General features: G+C 38.5%; 2 long non-coding RNA genes across 2 annotated transcripts; both read left to right on the top strand.

Moving 5' to 3' along the window:
- Positions 1 to 7,581: 7,581 nt before the first annotated feature.
- LOC309500633 lies at positions 7,582 to 10,052 on the top strand. The gene is made up of 3 exons (XR_014206643.1): positions 7,582 to 8,669; positions 9,402 to 9,600; positions 9,738 to 10,052. It is a non-coding gene; the product is annotated as an uncharacterized lncRNA (long non-coding RNA).
- Positions 10,053 to 10,068: 16 nt separating this feature from the next.
- LOC309500631 lies at positions 10,069 to 12,081 on the top strand. The gene is made up of 7 exons (XR_014206642.1): positions 10,069 to 10,255; positions 10,360 to 10,441; positions 10,536 to 10,569; positions 10,653 to 10,739; positions 10,882 to 11,047; positions 11,209 to 11,266; positions 11,359 to 12,081. It is a non-coding gene; the product is annotated as an uncharacterized lncRNA (long non-coding RNA).
- The last annotated feature ends 10,447 nt before the right edge of the window (positions 12,082 to 22,528 follow it).

Here is a 22,528-nt window from a genome sequence, read left to right as displayed (position 1 = left end):
AAATGTTTGAGATATGTCTTTTACCCTAATATAACTTATTTCATAATGGCAATTTGCTAGTATTACACTCCTTATTACAATGGATAGTGAATTCACTTTATAGTCTACCCACACAAAAAGTACAAAAGTAAAAAAACACATTACTTTCCATAATCTGTAATGTTTATTGATATTTTATATAGCATGCTTAGCTCTGGGATCAGGAAGTTCTCCGAATATAATATTATTCTATATTATTATTCAATATATATGTGTTTTTAAAAGAACATTAAGGTGCTTATATAGGCTGTTGTTGAATATATTACAGCTTTAAACACTAGTACAATAACTTCTCAGTCGAAAAAACACCTGTAAGACCTGAGAGAGATCAAGCCTCAGCCAGGTAAGAAAAAGTAACGCAAAAGTAACGTAACACATTACTTTCCATAAAAAGTAACTAAGTAACGCAATTAGTTACTTTTTTGGGGAGTAACTAAATATTGTAATGCATTACTTTTAAAAGTAACTTTCCCCAACACTGGTCATGACTGAGTGATGGGAAGTTCAGATCATTTTACTTACTCTCTTTTACGATCTCGTTCATCAAAATGAACGAATCTTTATTTGAGTAATTTCGTGGCTTAATTTCGTGGCGTAATTTAAGTGGCTTTAAATGTTACTTTTAACAGCCAAATTCCCCGATCACATCCAATGTTGATCATATTCTGAATTAAGAAAATCATTATAATGCAGTCAAAAATAATTTACAGGGAACATAATAATTACTTAACCTTCCGAGTCTTCCCATTTGTCACCTGACATACGCAATGAACGGATCGTTCATGAATCGAGACTTTTGAAGGAGAAAGCACACCAACAACAGAGGGGTTCGTTGTTAAAATATATTGATCCAGGGAGTATTTGCAAGGATGACACGCCGTCAAGTCCACCAAAGAACCAAGAGGCCGCTAGCACAGCTAACCTTACTGGAATTTCTATTAAAAAATTTTTTACACACCTGGCATCCCTCTCGAAACGGTTCTCATTCGCGCTTGAATATGTTCACACTATAAAACATTTTTTTACAATTTTTTTTTTTTTTTTTTTACAATTATCTTATATAGCCTATAGCCATTTTAATAGGATGGACAGTTGAAGGAACCCAGCCTAATATATTTGCTTCCTCTTGGCCTACTAAAGTGTTCATACAACGGGAGTATTCTCTGGCTAGAGCAGAACAGCGGAGTGTGTGTGGACAGAAGTGCCTGAGCTTGTGTTTTGGGTTAAGCTGCATTGCTTTGACATTGTGGAAAATAGAATAACAGAAACAAAATGTATTAGCCTTTTTACCCGTTATTATCAATCTAAATTAATCTCGTTTTTCTTTATTTAAATTTTGTTTTTCTTTATTTAAATTTTGTTTTTCTTTATTTAAATCTACCCTTTACTGTGTCAGTAATTTTTTAATCAGAAAAATATTAGACTACCTTAAAAGTAGCCTATTGCTTAAGTTAACAGACCTGTGAGTGTGCGTTTAATAAGCAAATAAGCCCTGCCTGCGTGAGGTGCGCCGCTTCCCGCTCGCGCTGTTCTGTATACTAAAAGTTTATAAATTCTGAACGTGTTGCGTCTCGTGTGTCCATCTATATTGCACCAAATGCGATACTGCACTCCCTTGTGAAGTCGATTGGATGAACGGTTCTCCAAATAATCAAAATGCAAACAGAAAGACAGACATATAGAGATTCCTGCCTTTATTAGAGAGAAGAATATGTTTAGCTCCCTCTGCCCGAAGCTTCAAATATTCGATGTTCATTACTACCGAAGCTTCGAAGCTCAAAAATGGTATTCGGACCAGCCCTAGGGGCGGCACAATTGTTTTTCGCCTAGAGCGGCAGAAGTGCACCCGCCGGCCCTGATCATAGTCCGCACGGACCGGCGCGGTCATTGTTGATACGCTGGAGCACTGTCTATGAGCAGAATGGCGTCTAAGCGATTGTGGTGTTCTGTTCTTGGGTGTAATAAGGAACACAGCATCATTTTGATGTTCCTAAATCCGAACCGCTGAAGACGCAGTGGCTGAGTTTTGTTTTCGAAGGGAATATTACTCACGATCAACGTCAATGCTTTCATGTTTGCGCGAATCATTTCACACACCAGACTGCTTTACAAACTAGGTCAGTATAAAGCTGGTTTTGCTAAGAAGCTGCTCCTGAAAAAAGGATCAGTACCAACTATTCGTGTTCCTGCAGCACCTCCAGAAGAAGAAGTAAGTGTAACGTTTTATTAACCTTTTTATTAATATTTATATTAATCTTTGCAAATCGCTTGCTGCACGCTTCACGATGAATGCGGCTGTTTACACTCAGGGTACATTACGGCATGTTTTCTATGTACGACGTTCTCAATATAATTCATAATCCCACGTTTATAATGAACAACGCGTTATGGTTATTGTGTTATGGTTATAACAAACTGTGTATGCACAGAACAGGGGCTCGTTCTTCGTACGTTGCTTATTACATCCGAGATCAAATGACACATCCAAGATAATATCATCGTGCTAATCATGATCTGGCTAACTCGGTTCTTCGAACACACTTGCCGGATAGGATTAGTATCGCTGGATTGAGTTATCTGAGATAATTGCGCGTTCATGCGCTGGGTTAAAAGGGGACATGTATCGATAGTAGAAACATTGATCAGCAACGCTGCTATTGGCTGTTCAGTGTGGCCAAAGAGCGCGCTCAGTTTTTCTCCTCAGCAGAGCAAGAACTAATAGTCGAAGTTTATTCGGAATTTTAATGTTTTAATGCAAAACGCCAGGGAACACCTCAAAGTCTGCAAAAGCCAGGAGAGAGGGCTGGCAAAAAGTAGCAGACAATTTAAATCCGTTAGATGTGGCCATGTTAGATGTTTTTATCACTTATTAGCCTATATTTTTGTATTTGAATAATTGCATAATTACTTTGTTCATTGTAATGTCAGAGTCACCACACTAGAACATGGGAACAAACAAAAGTGAAGTACAAAAATATTCTACATAATGGTCATTTTTTTGTTATATTATAGTCTCTTTTATAAAAGACACTGTTAAATAAATGATTGGCTGTTTATAAAAGCAACCAAGAAAAAGGCTGAGCAAAAAAAAAAAAAAGAAGAAAAGATCTTAGTAGCCTACACTGTAAAATAATTTTTGCTGCATTAAATTAAGGCTGTATAGTCATTTCAACTGTTAAATCTTGAGTAATGATGAATTGCTTTGACTTGTGAAAGTGAAAACTAATAAACTTATATTAATGTAAAAAAAAAATTCCAGAGTGTAGTTCATATAATGACATTGTGTTTTCCTCTTTTGTGCACTTTTACATAATACACCAACACTTGTATCTGTTCCCAAGAAAGTGGTGGCTGAAATATGTGCAGTAAGTGGACATTTTTTTTATAACTTTCCAAAGGAAAGAAAGTATAAGACTTTGTAATGTCCATTTGTTTCCATTTCACTGGACAGTGAATAAACCCTCTCAGATAACTGTCATATGGAGGAACTAGCCTACCTGCAAGTGCATAAATAACTTTACTTAATTTATACTTGTATGCTTTATGGCAGCAATATAAGTTGCAGGATTCCACATCTACAGAAAGGCCTACAGAAGAGTCTGCACAGACAGAGGAGACATAGGCCTACAGGTGGGCAGTGTATAGACAACTTTTCCTTTTTATTTGTTGCATGAGGCATGTGTCTAATATCTCTTGTTGCAGGCACTTGAACACTGGCTTTTCTTTACAAAGAACAATTGAAATAAAACTCAAGGAACTAAGTATATTGGTCTTTTATTAAACTTTTCATTATATTATAATGAAACGTTTTTTTTTTTTTTTTTTTTGGCCAATGTTGTGTAATATGGCACATGCAGCAATGTCACAGGCCCTGTCAGGTGTGCAAACCTCAGACTTATCAGACACTGAAATCTTCCCTTTAGTTAGCCAAAGTTCATTTCATTGTGTGCCCTTGTCCTGGCTACTGCATTGTAACTGGTTTGGGTCAGGGAATGGGGTCATAAAACACCTGTCTGCAGGCAGGAACATGTCATGATCACCTATGAAGAAATGCAGTTCTGTTAGGATCAGCATAAGTGTATGTAATACAGTGAGCTTGATATTTAATTGTGGAACTTTCCTTACCACTTTCAAATAATGTGCATAAATGTGAATCTCTGAAAATTCTTAAGTCATGCACAGATCCTGGCCATTTTGCTTTCACATTTGTGATATGGAAGATTTTAGTCAACTGACTTTTTTTATTTGATATAATATTATTAATCTGGAATATTAAGACTCCCAATAGTAACTGGGCTGCACATTTACATTGTGAACCCCCTTTCTGTTCACATAATCCCCTTCAGTGAGGCCTTGATGGCAGTCTATGGAAGCCTATAGTCTATGGTACCAATCACGTTAGTGAAGCCTGAGTGACATACTGTAATCGGCATGGTCATGATTGCATGATCTTCATAAAAAATGATAGCCAAAAAAAAAAAAAAAAACTGCTTTAAAAAACTGCTTTACAACATTGGGTCTTAAAAACCTAAAACTGTTTTTTAAACCTAAAAGCGCCAGGTAAACTCCGAATGACACGACAGACAGCACTTTCCATCAAGTTCTCCGCATCTCCAATAGTGTAAAGGAAAGAGCCACTCGCAAATAATCATAGGGCAATGCAAACAGTTTGTGCTGTAGTTAAAGCCCGACTCCGACAAGTCGAAAATAATGTGCGTTTCCAACAAATTAATAATGTAAACGACAATCTCACGAGCAGTGTTGGGCAAGTTACTTCGAAACTGTAATGCATTATTTATTACTTGTTACTGTCATTTCAAAGTAATTTGTTACATTACAATATTACTGTATTTAAAATGTAAGGCATTACACTACTATTGCATTACTTTTAAGTTACTCTCACCAAAATAACTGCAAATATGGATTTGGCAATCTAAATGTAGCGTATGATGCTCAATTAGCTCATTACACATCCAGTAGAAGGTGATGTGGTATCCGACTGAGCTTGGACCCATAAGAAATTTTACCATGATGTACTATAGTACATACCATGGTATACCATAGTACCATGGTACCTTACATCTAACCATGGTACATACTATATAGTACTTCAGATATTATCATGGTACCATGGTACATTGCATGGTACTGTAGATGTTACTATGGTACATAGTATGGTACCTCAGATTTACCATGGTACCTCAGATATAACCATGGATGGTACATACTTTATAGTACTTCAGATATTATCATGGAACCATGATAATATCTGAAGTACTATACTGTACAGTATGTTATGGTACATAGTATGGTACCTCAGATTTACCATGGTACATGCCCTAGTACCTCAGATATAACCATGGTACATTCTGCCATACATATTACCATGGTACATACTACCTCAGATATAACCATGGTACCTCAAATATTACCATGGTACTTTGCATGGACGCATGGTACAGACATCTTTTTACTTTAAGCCCGGGGTAAACTTTAGCAAAAATAAAAATAACTAATGAATAATAGCTAAGCCAAATATTTTTATTTTATTTTAATTATTATTGTGATCTTGACTGCAGTAGTGTGGGCATAGGCCATTTGGTCTATGAACGAGTCATAGATCTCCAAAATCAGTTTTAAATGTATAATTTAATATTAATGAGATTTTTATTTAAGTAATGTTCTAATTCTAGATGTATATAAATGCTGCATGATTTTGACGTGGTTTAATCAATGGCCGTGCGCGTGAACTTTGAACATTCAGGTGGATGCTGCACATTGGTGGTGGTTGAGGAGATTCCCCCCTTCTATGTAAAGCGCTTTGAGTGCCGAGAAAAGCGCTATATAAATGTAATGTAATGAATTATTATTCATGTCGCTTTCAAACACTGGAGCGGCCGCGGCGCAGAGTTGCCATGGAAACGGCGCTGGACCACTGCGACTGGTAAGCAGGAAACTCCCTCTCTCGCTGTTGAGAATGTACTATCCGCTGCAGGCTCACTCATCTCGGCTCTGTCTGATTAACGTACAGGAAGTGAAACATTTTGCGCGGACGTTTCTCCTCTGCTGATCTCGCAGTGATTTTGGCGAATTTGTATGAAGAAAAAAAAACTACCACTTTATTCCAGGTTAACTAACATTGCTTGTAACGCACGTTACTGACATTTGTACCGAGTAAAATATTACTTTTTTTCCCCCTGTAATGCCTTACATTACCGCGTTACAGCAAAAAGTAATGCATTACAGTAATTAATTACTTTTGTAACGCGTTACTCCCAACACTGCTCACGAGTCACGAGAAAAAAAATTCAATCTCAGAAAGTGCACTATCGCGCTGCGCTGGACTTCCCGTATCAGCTCCGCTTATGAAGCCGGGATCTAATCCTGTTTACATGAAATAAGCCTGCTCCCGAGCAGGTTCAAGTTTGCGCACCTGTTGCTATGACAGCAAGTCCAGGATGAGCGTCGAAGAACCAAACAATCCAAGATCATGCCAAATCGTCAACAATCAAATCCAGCTAACTGAGTTAGCGACGTACGAAGAACGAGCCCCAGAGGGGCGGGGTGAGCAAAGCTCATTATCATTTAAAGACACATGCACTTAAACGGCGTGCTGAAAACAGAGCTGTTTTTGACCAGGTAAAATGAGTGTTTTCTTACAATACTAATGAGAATTTTTAATGAAAGTATATACATTTTTTTTTATTTAGACCCTAAAGAATCATATTAGCTTGTACAAAAATGGCATTATATGACCCCTTTAAGTACGCCATAAATTGGTATTGTTTCTCACAGTAAACTGCCATGCAGGCTAGAATTGCGAAACATTATTGGATAATTCTTATAATTTACATTTCTCTGGGCCAATCGGAATCTTAGCACTTTTTCTCTTGGCCAATCGGAATCTTAGCACTTGCGTCATAATCTTGAAGCACACACACCATGACACACACAGCGTCAACAACAGCTGAGCTCGCCATTTGCCTGGCTACCGTGCGAGTCTAATGGAAACTCACGCATGAATTATCCTGCATTGAACTTGTTTTAGCGCCCGCCAAAGTGAATTTTTGTCCCGCCAAAGTCTTATTTGATCGGTGAGTAATGTAGATGAACGGCTGCGTTTGTGACAGGGCGCATGTTTTAACTAAAAGAACGACCAGAGAGAGAGAGAGCCGGTCGCGCGCGCGCACTCTCTGTGTAAACGACTTCACCGTCTCCAAACTAGGCGCTGTGTTGCTCTCTCTCCCTCGCACATATTAATCAAAATAAATCGACACGGTGGTAAAAGGTCGGAAGACCAAAGTTTCGTGTGGAGCATTCGGAGATTTTTTCCCCCTGAATTATACTGCTGGGTGTGAATTGTGCTAAATAAGTTTCCTTATCTTCTCTGAAAAGCGTTCCGGACATTCAGCTGACATAAAACAACACTTTAATTAAACGAAATAAAACTATACAGTGATGAAATGTTTTCTGTGTTGACAACTTGACACAAATCTTGGATGTCCATGTCCTAACTGCTGGGATAATCACACAACGCGCACGACACCCCAGATAGCAAAAAATATCGGCACGGCTTCTTTTTGCCGCCGGCCCCAAGCTGTCGGCTATAGGTGCGGCCCGCTGGCGGCGATGAAACGTTTGCCGCCGAATACGTCACTCCCAAATTCTGCGAGATGCCGCCGGCGAACAGCCGCCGGGCCGCCGACTTCATTCTCTCTGGCGGTTGCCGCCGTCTAAATGAACCGCGGCCGGCTGGCGGCAAGCCGCTTTGAAATCGACCAGCCATGAGTGAAACTGACAGCATCTTAACTACTTTTCACATTTAAAGCGATTATAATTATTATGTGAATTATATACATTTTTGTTGTTGCTCCAAAGCCATTAGGGGTTATAACAGATTTGACTCTGATTCCATGATAAGGTTTAGGAAATTACATTTAAATTACTTTGAAACTCTGAAGCGATAATATGTAAAATATATAGAATTATTTTATTCACTTAAGGTGACAATTCTTTACATTTCTTTGATTTATGCACAATTTGAGATGCACCAATAGACCAAAAAGAATTCCTTTTGTAAAACTTACTTGGCAATAAATATCTTTCTGATTCTGATTAGTTTTTAAAATAAATATTTCATTCATGGTATGAACAATTTAGCAGAATAAATGGATGAAGTTAGATTTTTCACCAATGCTTGAAATCAGTGAACAGTGAAAGACATCTGCAACTTGGCCAAAATCTTGGGTTTGCTTTATATTTTTTTATTAATTTGCAACCATGGTAATGTCTATGAGAAACATGAAAATCCCTGTTTTGACCTGAAGGATAAAGTGAAATATTTATAAATATTTTGTCTCTCTGTCACTCCAGGAAATTGTGGTTATGTCTTTCATTGTTTTACAAGCTCAATTTTTATTTTATTTTACCTTTTACATGTATAAGGGATTACTTTGCAGTCTGCAATTGCGAGTTTTGCGACCTGTACAAATGTTTAAGAAAGTGTTAAAGCACAAACAGAGAAGTACCTCCACCGGTCGAGAGGGGCAGCACCTAAAAAACTGAAGCAGATTTACTCGTCTCGTCACACGGTTTCAGTATTTGGAGAGAGGGAAGATACGATCTTTTAAGTAAGTACATTTTTCCTTTTTGTGTAACGCAATATTACTATGTTCATTTTTGACATTGTTTTTAGTTCTTCTTCTTAAAATCTGTTCTTGCCTAACTAGTCAAGCTAAAGTAAGTTAGCCTTGTTTGCAAAGTTTCCGCCATGCTTCTGACATAGCTAGGCTAACGTTACTTAGTTTCTTCCTGGCGTTGAGTTTTCTTCTTCTAAGTATGTTTAACTGTTATGTATGTTTATACAAGTGTGAGTACATGTGGTTTAAGATAGTATTGGTCAGTCGAATTAACTAACGTTACAGTTCCTGAACTACGGTGGGAATGGTAACGTTAGCAAAATCTTCACGACAAGAAAGACTGATCAGTATAACTTGTGTTGTTTTCTAACTAAACATAATTATGCTGCTAGTCTAGATTACAGTGTTCGCTACCACATGCTGTTTCACCTTTTTTACACACTGAGTTCAAGCATGTTCTAACGTTACATGTTAAATGTATCTAGCTACAGTAGGTAGCCAAACTTTACATCTAGAAAGACTTAGTTTAACTTTTGGTGTTTTCTTACAAAAATAACGATGTAGGTTGTTTATATGATTTTGTTTGTCTGAATATGGTTTTCTGTTGATCCACTTGTGAAAATTACTGCTTTTTCGAAGGTGTGAGCATTTTAATGTTGTTGATTTTGCCTGAATTTTTTTTATCAAAAAGTATACTTTATGCTAATGTTTCTTCTATTTTAGATGCTTCACATTGTTCAGTTTATCAACAAGGAGGATCTGCCATTTGCAGTGGTTCCGCAAGCGTGGCTCAGCGAAGGGCATGTGCCATTGGCTCCCATTTAACCTCCGCAAAAAAGACAAAGGAACAATTTAGCCATCCGCTGCACACCTCCACACAGCACCTGGGAGAAACATCATTTTAAGTTCATGAAGGGAGCAGGTAAATGGGTCTGACTTGTACATTTGATTTTCCTTTATTTCATCTGTGTAATTTATTTGTCTGTTTATTGTGGATAACGGAATCTTTCATTCATTATTATTATTATTATCATCAAATTTCTGTTTCCTCTTTCTTAGAACCAGGTTTCTCCCCAGTAATCCAGAATCCGCCAAGAGTTTGAGTACAAGTAAGTGATGTTATTTGTGAAGTTTTTTTGTCTTGGAAACTATTGCTTCTATTTAAAGTTGGCATGAACCGGAAGTTACAAACGACTTTTCTCCAGTGTTGTGACGTATTTCCAAGTGAAAGGGAATATTGAATAGAGGAGCAGGGTTTTACTCTAGCGCTCCTCCTCTCCATCTCTGCTCATAGCAGACTAATGGTTTGAGGGGAGTTGCTACGCCCTCACGCCATTGCACATGACCGGAAGAGAAGTCGTTTCGAGGGGGGAGGGAAGGGTAACGCTTTTCAATTATGCCATGCCAGACTCTGTCTACGAAGCAAAGCGAAGTAGCAGAGTTTGGTATTACCAGGCTAGCAATACTCTGCATTGAAATGAAAGCTGTTATGTTTGCTCCCCCAGCTCATCAAGTATTAAGCTTTACACCCCCGGCAGCAAATTTACCCTGGCAGCATATGGGTGAAAACTCTGGAGGTATGTAATACGTTGCGCTTTACTAAGTGTTACATTTAAGTCCAATTCATTAAATGTATGCAATAACTTCAAACATATTTTTACATGTCAATGATTATCAATAGGAGGGAGAAAGTCATTGCTCTATTGTTGGCCCTTGTACTCCAATGGCATCTCGTGTCAAGCATGAAGTTTTCAGCTGTGAAGGTATATTCTAACCCTATGTCTTAATGTCCAGTGTTTTAACAGTATTGCAAATAGTGCCTTTAGTTGTTTGTTTTATTTTATTTTTTAAATGTAGAACCAAGCCCTGAGGGAAAGCAATGCATGAGCAGGTGAGAACTTGCACTGTTTCTTAAATTGTACTTTTTTGTGTGTGATGTAAGTCCAAAATTACCATATGCCTTTCATTTTGTAGCTTCGGATGACAGCGGCTTACTTCAAGAGCAGGTGAAGCAAGTTCAACAAACAATGTTGAAGACGTTTGCTTGCACTGGGCAATCAGGTACAACTTGCAAACAGCACCTGTGGTTGTTGGTTTAATTCCCACTGGGGCTACCTGTACATGTAGTAGACCTAGATATAAATGTCATAGTTTAGTAGTTGAGGGACCAGGACTGACTATTTTATTCTGGGAAACCCTGTAGGTGCAGATCAGACCCTTATGCTGTGACGTCTTGCAGAGTTTGGCGATGTTGTGTCTGTTGGAGTTATCCCTGTCAGGGGATCTGTTACTCCCCCTACACACCCAGGAAGATTTGCCGTGTCTTGACAACAGTTTGAAGCAGGATTAAAAAGCTCCAGGAACAATTTGTAAGTTTGCTGATTATAACGCCATAGAGTAATCTAAAAAGTAAAATTTAAGATTGTATACTGCATATATTACAGTCTGAATCCTTAGCCTTTCACATTTTTTATTTATTTATGAGAAGCTTCAGAGAAATGTAATTTGTAACACTTTTTTGGATTTTCAGCTCGGTGTGGGGGATAAAGCATGTTTTAGAGACATGTTCCTTTAGACCATTGTTCAAAGTAAGTTGGATATTTTTTAAATTATATTTATGTAGATGTGTATGGCTTCATGCAATTCAAATGAAATGACAGATCTGTATTTTCTAAATTAGCCATCCGGAAGAACCTGACAACCCAGGATGCCACTGATGAAGCGGTCTAGGTTAATGTTTCGCGTTACCTGAAAGGAGCATCTGACCGTAAAGGCAGAAAAAGGCACCGCACAGCTGAGAGGGACCCACAGCCGACCACTTAGGCTGACTACTGACACCCCAGAATCACTGACAACTGGAATCCTTTCTTTATCTTGCAGTCAGTAACATCAAGACCCCTAAAGAAGTCAGAAGTGTCACACTATACTCACTAACTGTGGAAATTACTTTCTTTTTTTTCTTTTTTCAAATAATGCTTGTAAGTCCTTGTACCACAGGTCAGCATTGCATCTATAATGGTCTATTCTACTCCAGAGCTTTACTATAAATTACTACCACTTAACCTATTGTTAGAAATGGCTTGTAAATGTGATGTCATACTTTGATTTATTTGGTATCCTGCACATTATTTCGTATCAAGTATTCTCTTTACTTGTCATAATGTTTACAGGTAATTTTTTTCACCCTAGAGCTGTCCTCTTTATATGAACAATTATTGTAAGAGTTGTAATTTGCTTGTAAGGCTGTTTTTTGTTTGTTTGTTTTTTTACCAAAATTTAATAAGAAACCTGCATGTTAGTATATTGATTTATTTATTTTTCTGTTATGTTTCAGTGATCTGACACATCTTGTTTAAATGACAGTTAATGTACTTTGAAATGTGGAATAAAAATGCCAAATGGATATTTGTCTGGTTTGAGCAATCATTATTCTTGATAAACTGCATGCTATAAATATTAAATATTATATATATATATATAGCCAGAATAAGCGGCGGCAGATCGCTCGAAAATAGCGCTTGCCTCCAGCGGGCCGCGGAAGGGCCGCCTTAAATAAAACGGCGGCGGGACGGCGGTTGGCCCGCGGGCCGGCCGCGGAACGAAGGCGGTAGGAAGGCGGCTGCCGCTTTTAAAAAGCGGCTGCCGCCGGCGGTGCGCCGTCCAACGTGTTTGCGATGTCGCCATTCTGCCGCTTCTACTGCCGCCGGAGCGCCGACGGTGGGCCGCCGACTCATTGCTATCTGGGACGTCCAATTCGCGAACTAATAATGACTCCTTTGAACCGATTCATTTTAATGAATCGTTAAAACAACTGATCTTTCCAACAGTGAACTCAGGAGACGTCTGAATCGGTGTATAACTAATCAGTAACACTTTACAATAAGGTTATATTTATTACATACATTATATAAAAAGTACAGTTTTCTAGCTCAAGCTTAAACTTTAAAATAAATAAAACCACTTTTTAAAAAAAGCATTTTAAAAATGTTTCCACACAGTGCTATCAAGAATCGATAAGAGAATCGTCAGTGGCATTATTATTGATAAAATCTTATCAAATCCCATCCCTATGTGAAGACAGTAAAATTATAATCAAACATTAAAGAACATACCGGTACATGTTTTTTAATATCTTTTTTTTTTTTTTAGAGTAAAAAGATGCTAACATGAGGTCTTATTGTGTCACTGTCAGTCTTGTTACATCAGTGCAAAACTAGGGTATGCAGATTAATTATTATTATTATTATACATCATTCATCAGCATGCATTGATTAATCCCATGGCATGTATAAAAAAAAAAAAGTTAGTGTATATTAAAATTAAAATTAAAAAACACTGAGAATGATACTACATGTCATGAGTCCATGCTAAGTCCATGCACATCTGCCAGACGTTGACAATGTGAGCAATGCAAATGTTCTTCTTGCAGTTTGTGCAATGCCATCTTTGCTCCCTGGACACACTTGACACCGCTTTCTTTTTGAGGATGGAGGTTGGGTGGAGGGTCTTGCATTTTCCTCAGTAAGTTGACTGAGGCTGGTTTACGAGGCAGGTGTTTTCAGCTCTTCATGTGAGGACTCACCAGAGCTTTTCCAAGCTGTTCAAGAAAGCCTTCTCTGGAAACACTTTCCTCTCTCCCATGCAGGATTTATCTCTTTCCACCCCACAAAAGCATTTATGGCAGACGCGTCAATCATGGCTGAGAAAACAGCCATTGGCCAACGAGCTGATATTCTCTTGCAGCTGTAGGTTGCAATCATCTTCAATATTACAAAGACACACAAATTAGTACATTCGCTGATAAAAGAAATGCATGGTAGATTTAGCAAATAATGCATATAAAAATACAATTTGGAAATACCTTGTTAATGTTGTCAACTCATCCTTTGAAATGATTGTAATCCAAGATTACATGAGGCTTCTTGTCCTTCCTGTCGCTTACTTTGGCCTCCTTGTGGCAGGTGCTCATCAGTAACACATTTTTGCCTTTTTTGGGACAATAAGACAAGACGATGTGTGTCAGTGAAGGCAAAGACAGAAGAAAAGCGATCTCTGCCTTTTGTTGAAAGAAGAGCAGGTGGAAGCTCAGGCGTGTTTCTTCTTATTGTCCCAACTATTGTCAGCTGGTTTTTTTTAGGAGCTCCTGGCCAAGGGCATGTGATAAAATTGTCACAGGTTATTGTGTGTCCCTGAAGACCATCGGTCATGTCAAGGACCAGGCACATACCCTGATTTTTTTTCAGGCTGTCCATCTTGAGGCTTCCCTGTGTACACCTGCATTTTCCAAGCATAACTTGTTCTGGAATCACATGCAGCCCATATCTTGATTCTGTACTTTGCAGGTTTGCTGGGCATGTACTGCTTGAAAGCACATCTTCCTCTGAATGGAGTCAAGCACTCATCTACAGTTACGTCTGGGCCAGGGTTGTACATCAGATGGAGACGCTCAACCCACAGATTCCAGATGTCACGGATTGCAGCCAGCATGTCAGTCTCACGTCGACCTGCTCGTGGCCTTGTTGTCAAATCAAGATTTGAAATTGAATTTCTTCAGGGACATGATGGCCCGAAAAATCGCACAACCAGTTTCAGCATCCCACAAACTTGTCAAGGCCTCATTGCGAGAGCGATAAACGCCTGCAGGAAGGATCCAACCAATACAAGCTTCAAACTCTATCCAATCTACATCGTTCCACTTACAAGTGCAGATTCTGTGTGACCCTAGACATTATCCATTAACGTTACCATAAGAAATGCTTAACACCAACCGAATAAGTTTATGATTCCCATCAATGTGCCACACACTGTTGGGAGCTGGTACACTAACGTCGGCGTCGTGCGTCCTAAGACGTAACCTGCGCAGTTTTCTTTTACATACCTTAAACCATCATGTGCAAGTTTTCGTCGGACTGTCCTTAGCGATACACGATACATCTTGCCATCTCTTCTGCTGGTACATCCAACAACTGGTGTTGTTCATGCTTGGAAGTACAATAGCGTGACGGCTGCTACAGTCCGAGGGACTCAGTCGTTGAATGACACTCTGTGCCTCATCAAACATAACCCAAATCCTTCCATTTATTGTACAACCACAATTATCCGCTGCGTTTGCAACATCTTCCCTCAACTGTGAAACTCTTCTATATACAAAATGATGATCGAGAGGAGAATTTATTTAGCAGAAATCAGCTAAAGCTAACAAATCATCCACAATCCCTCTCCAAGCACGTTCAGATTCACCTGACATTTTTGCGTCGCTTGAACCCGTCTTCAAACTCCTGCTGTAATTATGTATAGTTTCTCTAACTGTCCAATGACAGTGCGTGTTACATTTACAGGTGGGAGACGGTTTGGTGCTTCAAATTGAGGCGAAAGTTGATTGGTTGCTCCCACGTGTGTACTGTCCAATGGCATTTTTTAACTCGATTGACAAATGGATAAATAAAAGCATTTGGCAAAACGACAAAGAAAAGCATCTGGCAAATAGAGAGAGAAAAGGTTTGCCAAATGCTTTTTTTTTTTTTTGATTTAACGTGCATTTAAAATGATTTATTAATGTTCTTTTTGTTTTATTAATCTGTTTAAAAACCTGAATTAAATAAACATTTTTAAAATGGTCTATTTCTACAGTCATTTAAAAAAAAAAATTTCATTGTTTTATGGTTTTATTAAAATACATTTAAAAACACAAATCAAATAACAACTTTTAAAATGTCTATTAATTTGTCCATTTTTTATGTTTGAATTATAAAAAAATGTATTCTTCATTTTATTTTTAAGTGGCACTGCCACAAAGTGAATCTACCCTTTTCCCTCTCTTTCTTTCTCTGTCTGTGTGTGTGGTGTTATATCTACCCTTTCAAACTGTTGTGCATTTATGTCTGATTTTATCTTGCTAGATGATTTTCCTGATCTCAACATGTGCATTTTAAGGTGTTTTGAAGGCCAAATAAATTGATAACAGTAGCTTTAAAAGCATGTCAGTGGGCAGTAGCATGAAGTATTTTATCAGATAACAGGTTCTTAAACATGATAATTAGTTTAAATGTCGCAATGAATGATCCACACTACAAAATGGAAATGCAGAATGTTTATGCTTATTGTTGACAATCCACAATCACATATTCGAAACGGGAATGGCCTTAAAGGAACCGTATGTAAGATTGTGGCCAAAACTGGTACTGCAATCACTTTCAAATTACTGTATCCCCTACCCCTCCCCCCTGACTCGAGGTTGCCAGTTAGGCTGCAGGATCCAGCAGGAACGTAGGCTGCTACAAGGAGCTTCCAATGGCAAGTCATCAGACCTACACAGTAAGTTGTTTTTACATTAAGTACAAGTTAGCCAAACATAGATGAATCGTACCTGTCCAGGAGAAAATTAGCAACGTTGGCGTCTGTCTTCAAATTCTTCTCTGTTTTCAGCTGTCTCCATCTTTCAAAGGCATCTCCTATACATATCCTTGTTTTATTTCGGACTTTGTCACGACGTATTTCGGATACATAACGAGGTCTTTTAGGTTTCGTAACATTAGACATTTTTTGTCCGACACGTTTGTAGCTGCAGCTGTGGTAACTAGAGCAGAGCTGGCAACCCGGGTGCCGAAACACTACTGACTTTGTGATTGGTAGATAGGTGGAGGGTGGAGCATCAGGCCAAAACACAACATGACAACATCAACAACATCAGTTGAGGGCTGCAACTTCACTTTAAAATGACAATATCCTGGCCGGACTTCTGATTGTCAGGGATATAAGTATTTGAAATGAACATGATTTCTTAATATCTAGTGACATATCAGGGCCATTTTATGATTAATTGAAATACATTTCTTACATACGGTTCCTTTAAATAAGAAATGATTCAAGGATTATTTTGCATAGACGTTACATTTCAGACAAACACCAATGCAATATCATATGCTATAGTATTTGTAAAGCAACACTGACATAGGAGGTTGCATTGGCTAAAGTTGTTTGGATGCACATCGTTTTATAACAAGGAGAGGCAAAATTGTGCATTACATTGCAGACATGACAATAATTGGCACCAATCTGGTGCACTTACAAGAGCGATCAGCTGAATAAATGGCAGGTATAGCTTATCGGAGACTGGCACGCAATCAGTGCACTTGCAAATGAGAGCCTGCAGTATGAGCTCCACTATATGCTATTTGCTGAAAGATATCTTTTCACAAGTTTTTCCAGTTGGATTCATATCTAAATATTATGAAATCACAATTATAACAATACAAATTACTCTTTTGTCAAAGTTTAGCATTTTTTGTTCTGAAAAAATCAGTTTTTCAATAATGTTACATTATGATTAGAATCAAACCTGAAAAAGATGTTACAAAGAGAAAAGTTGAGTTATTAGAGTTTCATTTATTTCAATCTTATTTTTTTCATTTAATTGTTTAAATGTAATCTACACTTCAGTTACTAACTGTAACAGAACAGATATGTACAGTTATATTACACATTGAGTACAAATACATGACATGAACATCAAAATGCAATGAACTGAACAGCAATAACAATAGCAAATAAAGCAGTAACTTTTGTGTCAGTGTCACCCAATATTATTTTTTTTATTTATTTTTTTGTGTGGTGAGGGTGGTTCCGCATTTTGGACTATTTTATGTGTAAAATTATAAGACAGCAGTTTTTATAGTCTCACAAATGTATTCCTCTGTGTGTGTGCGTGTGCGTATTTTCACCTTGCCTTCACTCAGCTATACCCCCTTAAAAAGGCTGGATGAGACCGACTGTTCAGCCTTCTTGGTTGATTTTCCCCCCACCAGTCATCTTCATGGCCATCAAAACATTGATAGTTTGTTGGATGCAGAGACTTGAATCCACAAGTGACATTTCTCTTTTCTGCAGCTTGAGAGACAGGCTCTGGAGTTCACGCAGGATGTCTTTCATGACTGCCAAATCTTAAATCCTGAGTTAGCAAGGTGCTTCTGAAGTCCCTTGTATTTTTGCCTCTCAAGATCATTGCGTGATGTGTCCTCACTGGCTATTTTGAAATGGAGTGCTAGTGCGGGGAAATCTTTCCATACTGCTTTTACTGTTTTAAAGCTGCTGGCAACCCATCTGATGGTGAAGATTTGACCTATTTTCAGTATTTCCACACCGAGCTCGGCCGCTGCTTCTCTAAGCAATCTGGTGTTCCTGGTTGACTGATTGTAGAGTGAGTATAACTTTGAAATAAAGAACTCAAACTGATTAGTGCCAGCCCACCCGATTCGATTGTGATCACACGATTGAATGGGCGTTATCAGCGGTTATCAGCTGATATATATGGGCCAGAAGGGGGCTCCTCCGCCTACTACCCAGATAGCAATGAGTCGGCGGACCACCGTCGGCGCTCCGGCGGCAGTAGAAGCGGCGGCTTCTTTTAAAAGCGGCAGCCGCCTTCCTACCGCCTTCGTTCCGCGGCCGGCCCGCGGGCCAACCGCCGTCCCGCCGCCGTTATATTTAAGGCGGCCCTTCTACGGCTCATTTCTGCGGCTCCGGCGGCTGTTCGCTGGCGGCATCTCGCAAGTAATGGGAGTGACGTATTCGGCGGCAAACGTTTCATCCCCGCCAGCGGGGCGCACCTATAGCCGACAGCTTGGGGCCGGCGGCAAAAAGAAGCCGTGCCGATATTTTTTGCTATCTGGGTAGTAGGCACAGAAGGCTGTTATCACCCATCCACATGGTTAATCACCCACAAATGTACAAGAGCAGGACTACTAGAAGGCTCAGAAGGCTGTTATCACCCATCCACATGGTTGATCACTCACAAATAATCTACTGGACGACGCGGTGACGTTGCGACATTTCCAGCTTGATATCTTCAGGTAAGACCATTAAAATGATTAAACTAAGCCTTTAAACTGTAATTAATTAGCCAATAAGAAAAAACAATACATACAAATCGTATTGCGTGAGCGTGACATGATTGTTGATGTAATAGAGCTCGGGCGTAGATGTTATGGAATGGTGCATTGTGGGTAACGGCGGCCATTTTAGAGGCACCGCAAAAGCCTGTTTATAAGATATTAGCATAGCCGGCCGGTATCCAGAAAGAGTTATGGACCGTGACAAAAAAAAAGTTGGCTATACCATATACGGACAAACTTCATAATGAAGCCAAACAACGCTACTTTAAAAAAAAGTTGATTATAGGCGGAATCGATCCCTATGAACAAAGCCTGGAGTAATATGAAAACTTACCAAGCCTCAGTTTCCCTGATATTTTAGGGCCGGTGTTGCACCAAAAACTGTGACCCATCAGATTCTGTGACCCAAGAGGGCGCTGCTGCACATCTTATGCTCGTGCGTGGCAGATAATCAAGGACGAAGAAGAGCATCTACGTAAACTGCGCAAGAAAACATTACATCTATGAATGCAAGCCGCTGCTGAAAGCTGTATATTCTCAGGTTTATATTGCTTCATAATGAGAGAGTAACGTTAGTCCGCTGTGACAAATTGTGAAATGTGATTTTTTTTTAAATTCTAATTCCTTCTGACTGAATGCACGAGTTGCATTTGTAATTTACATGTTTATCTGAAATGTTTCTAAACATGTATTATTTCTTTCTGATTCAATGCACGAGTTACATTTGTAATTTACATCGGGGCTGTATTGTATGGGCAGGCTAATATGCTTGCGCATAAGATTTATGGTTGTTCTGATCATGTTAAAATAGCTCTCTTAAGTTTAGACTGTTTATACTGAACTTCGCTAAAATACATTCCACTTGTGGTGTAAGTACGCTAGGTACAAGTGCAAGCCAAATGTTTATATATATAATATATACCCACACTTTGCAGGCTGTTTTAAGGAACTGTATAATTATATGTGTAGATAGAGGGATTAAAAAATTATATTGTAAAGGCTTTAAATAATGTTAAGTGACAAAATGTATTTTCCTGCTTAAGGAAGCATTGCAATGACAGCTTGTAGTTGTATGTGTTTTAAAATGATTTGGACCCATGGGTCTGAAATAAAAACAAGATATAATAACTTAAATAAAATCTTACACTAGGCCTACATTTAAAATTTCAAATAATCATATTCTACTGTAAAGAAAAAAATAACTAAATATTTAATGGACCAGCACATTTGGGTAAGTTGTCAGAATGTCACTCCACTGTAACTGCTAAATAATATTAATACACTTCAAAATATCGTTTGGTGTAGTATGTCATCCCTTCATATTACTCTGGACACACAGACCCAGTACCACAGAGGTCACAATATATGATAGGCAGCCATCAAAATATGTGACCTCAGTGTAACTGTCTAATAAATGAGTCAAACGTCAAAATACTGTTTTGGGGTTGATATAGCATCCATTCAGACTAATATAGACACGTGTTTAATTAATTAGAGTCATCACAGACTCAGTACCACAGAGGTCACAATATATGATCACAAAATATGATAGACAGCTATCAAAATGTGTGACCTCACTGTAACTGCCTAATAAATGAGTCAAACTTCAAAATACTTTTTAGGGTTGATATAGCATCCATTCAGACTAATATAGACACATGTTTAATTAATTAGAGTCATCACAGACTCAGTACCACAGAGGTCACAATATATGATCACAAAATATGATAGACAGCTATCAAAATGTGTGACCTCACTGTAACTGCCTAATAAATGAGTCAAACTTCAAAATACTGTTTCTGGTCTGCAATAGCATTCCTTCAGACTAATATAGACACATGTTTAATTATTTAGAGTCATCACAGACTCAGTACCACATAGGTCACAATATATGATAGACAGCTATCAAAATGTGTGACCTCACTGTAACTGCCTAATAAATTATTCAAACTTCAAAATACTGTTTTAGGGTTGATATAGCATCCATTCAGACTAATATAGACACATGTTTAATTATTTAGAGTCATCACAGACTCAGTACCACAGATCAGGGCTCCAGACTAACTTTTTGCCTTGGTTGCACTGGTGCGCCTAACTTTTTTATTTAGGTGCACCAGCACAAAATTTGGGTGCACCGAAAATTTTTCTCGGCTCGCGTCACCTTTAACGCCACAATTTCAAGGTCACCTTTTTATCACGCTCTATATACATTTATATTATGTAAATGATTTTAAACAAGAATAAGGTGTAGGTAAAAAAAAAAAAAAAAAAATTTAAAGTGCTTCACTGAGCTGCCAAATTAACTATTTTGAGTCTCTAGCTCAGGCGCGGTATAGGCTCTACCTCCGTCTCTGAGTCGGATGCCATCTCCGACGAAAGATCAGGGCTTGGCATCTTACCAGGGACTGGGGAAGAATGGTGGCTGAAGTAGCTTCATGTCTGGGCTGTTGTCGGAGCATTGACCGGGGAGTAAAGGGTTTTAACGGTATTCCTACTCTTACCGATACTGCTTATCGATCCGGTACTTTAACTGTATTCTTATCGGTTCTTTTTGTTTATATATATATATATATATACATATACACACATATATATATATATATATATATATATATTAGTCTAAAAAGAAATCTAATAAAGTAATCAAATGTAAAATAACACTGCATAATTTTTCATAAATAGATTAATGCTTAATAAAGCTGAAGTTATTCTTTCAAGAGCTTTGTAGTGATTTTTCTCTTGTTGTTTGATTTGCAGTAATGGCGCAATCGTCCGCATGTTTACTAGACTGCGGCCCCTTTAAGACCGAGTGCAGATCTGCTACTGATCTGATGCACCATATTCTCCCAACTATTTCCATAACTACGTCCATTTAAGACATAAACTGTTTTTAGTGAATCTCCAAGCCGGTCATTTTGACATACTTTTGTGTACATTTGATCGTTTAGACACGCACATTAAACCCAAAGTAGGCTATAATTTGCTTGTCTCGGTTTCGGTTTCGGAGCGCATGCCGCCTTGCGAACAACATCTCTTGCGCAGATTTTGTGCTTTTAATAGCTCTTTTAATTATTTAACGCGTCTCGCAAGTTAGCAACAGTAGCTAGACTGCATTTTACAACAATCACCGATCGTGCTGATTCTGTTGTTAGGTTTGAGTTTTAGGGAGAAATGACAGCGCAATGCTGCGAAGGGAAGAAGTTGCGCTAGATAGAATGCGGCTATAGTTTTTAATGGTTTTACCTCAATATATTATTTTTTATAATCTTTGGAAGCCGAAATCTAAAATAAAATCAGACTAATATCACAGACCTTAAGTGTAACCAGGCTACGTTTGAATGTTTAATTCTGTCCTCCGTCATCACTCATTAAGCGTGAGAGAAGAGTGTGAGTTCCCATGAGTGTGTGAGTTCCGTCAAAGGAGAACAAACACTTAGTTCGTGGAGAGGCAGCGGATGCGAGGACGTTAGGTGCACCGGTGCGACCTAGGAAAAATTTTTGTCGCACCCTTACAAAATTTGGTCGCATGTGCGACCAAATTGGTCGCACTCTAGAGCCCTGCCACAGAGGTCACAATAGGTCACAAAATATGATAGACAGCTATCAAAATATGTGACCTCAGTGTAACTGCCTAATAAATGATTCAAAATACTGTTTTAGGGTTGATATAGCATCCATTCAGACAGACACATGTTTAATTATTTAGAGTCACACAGACCCAGTACCACAGAGGTCACAATATATGATAGGTCACAAAATATGATAGACAGCTTGTTAAAATGTGTGACCTCACTGTAACTGCCTATTAAATGATTCAAACTTCAAAATACTGTTTTGGGGTTGATATAGCATCCATTCAGACTAATATAGACACCACTTTTTGCGCCACTGAGGTTGGGTCACGTGGTCTGATGACATTTGACAGCGATACTATTAGGGAATTAATTTTGTGTAGCATTC

This window comes from Leuciscus leuciscus (genome assembly GCF_965113295.1).
Source record: "Leuciscus leuciscus genome assembly, chromosome: 6".
Taxonomy (NCBI): Eukaryota; Metazoa; Chordata; class Actinopteri; order Cypriniformes; family Leuciscidae; genus Leuciscus; species Leuciscus leuciscus.
The sequence above is the reverse complement of the archived record's forward strand: the minus strand, read 5'-3'. Positions and strand labels throughout refer to the sequence as shown.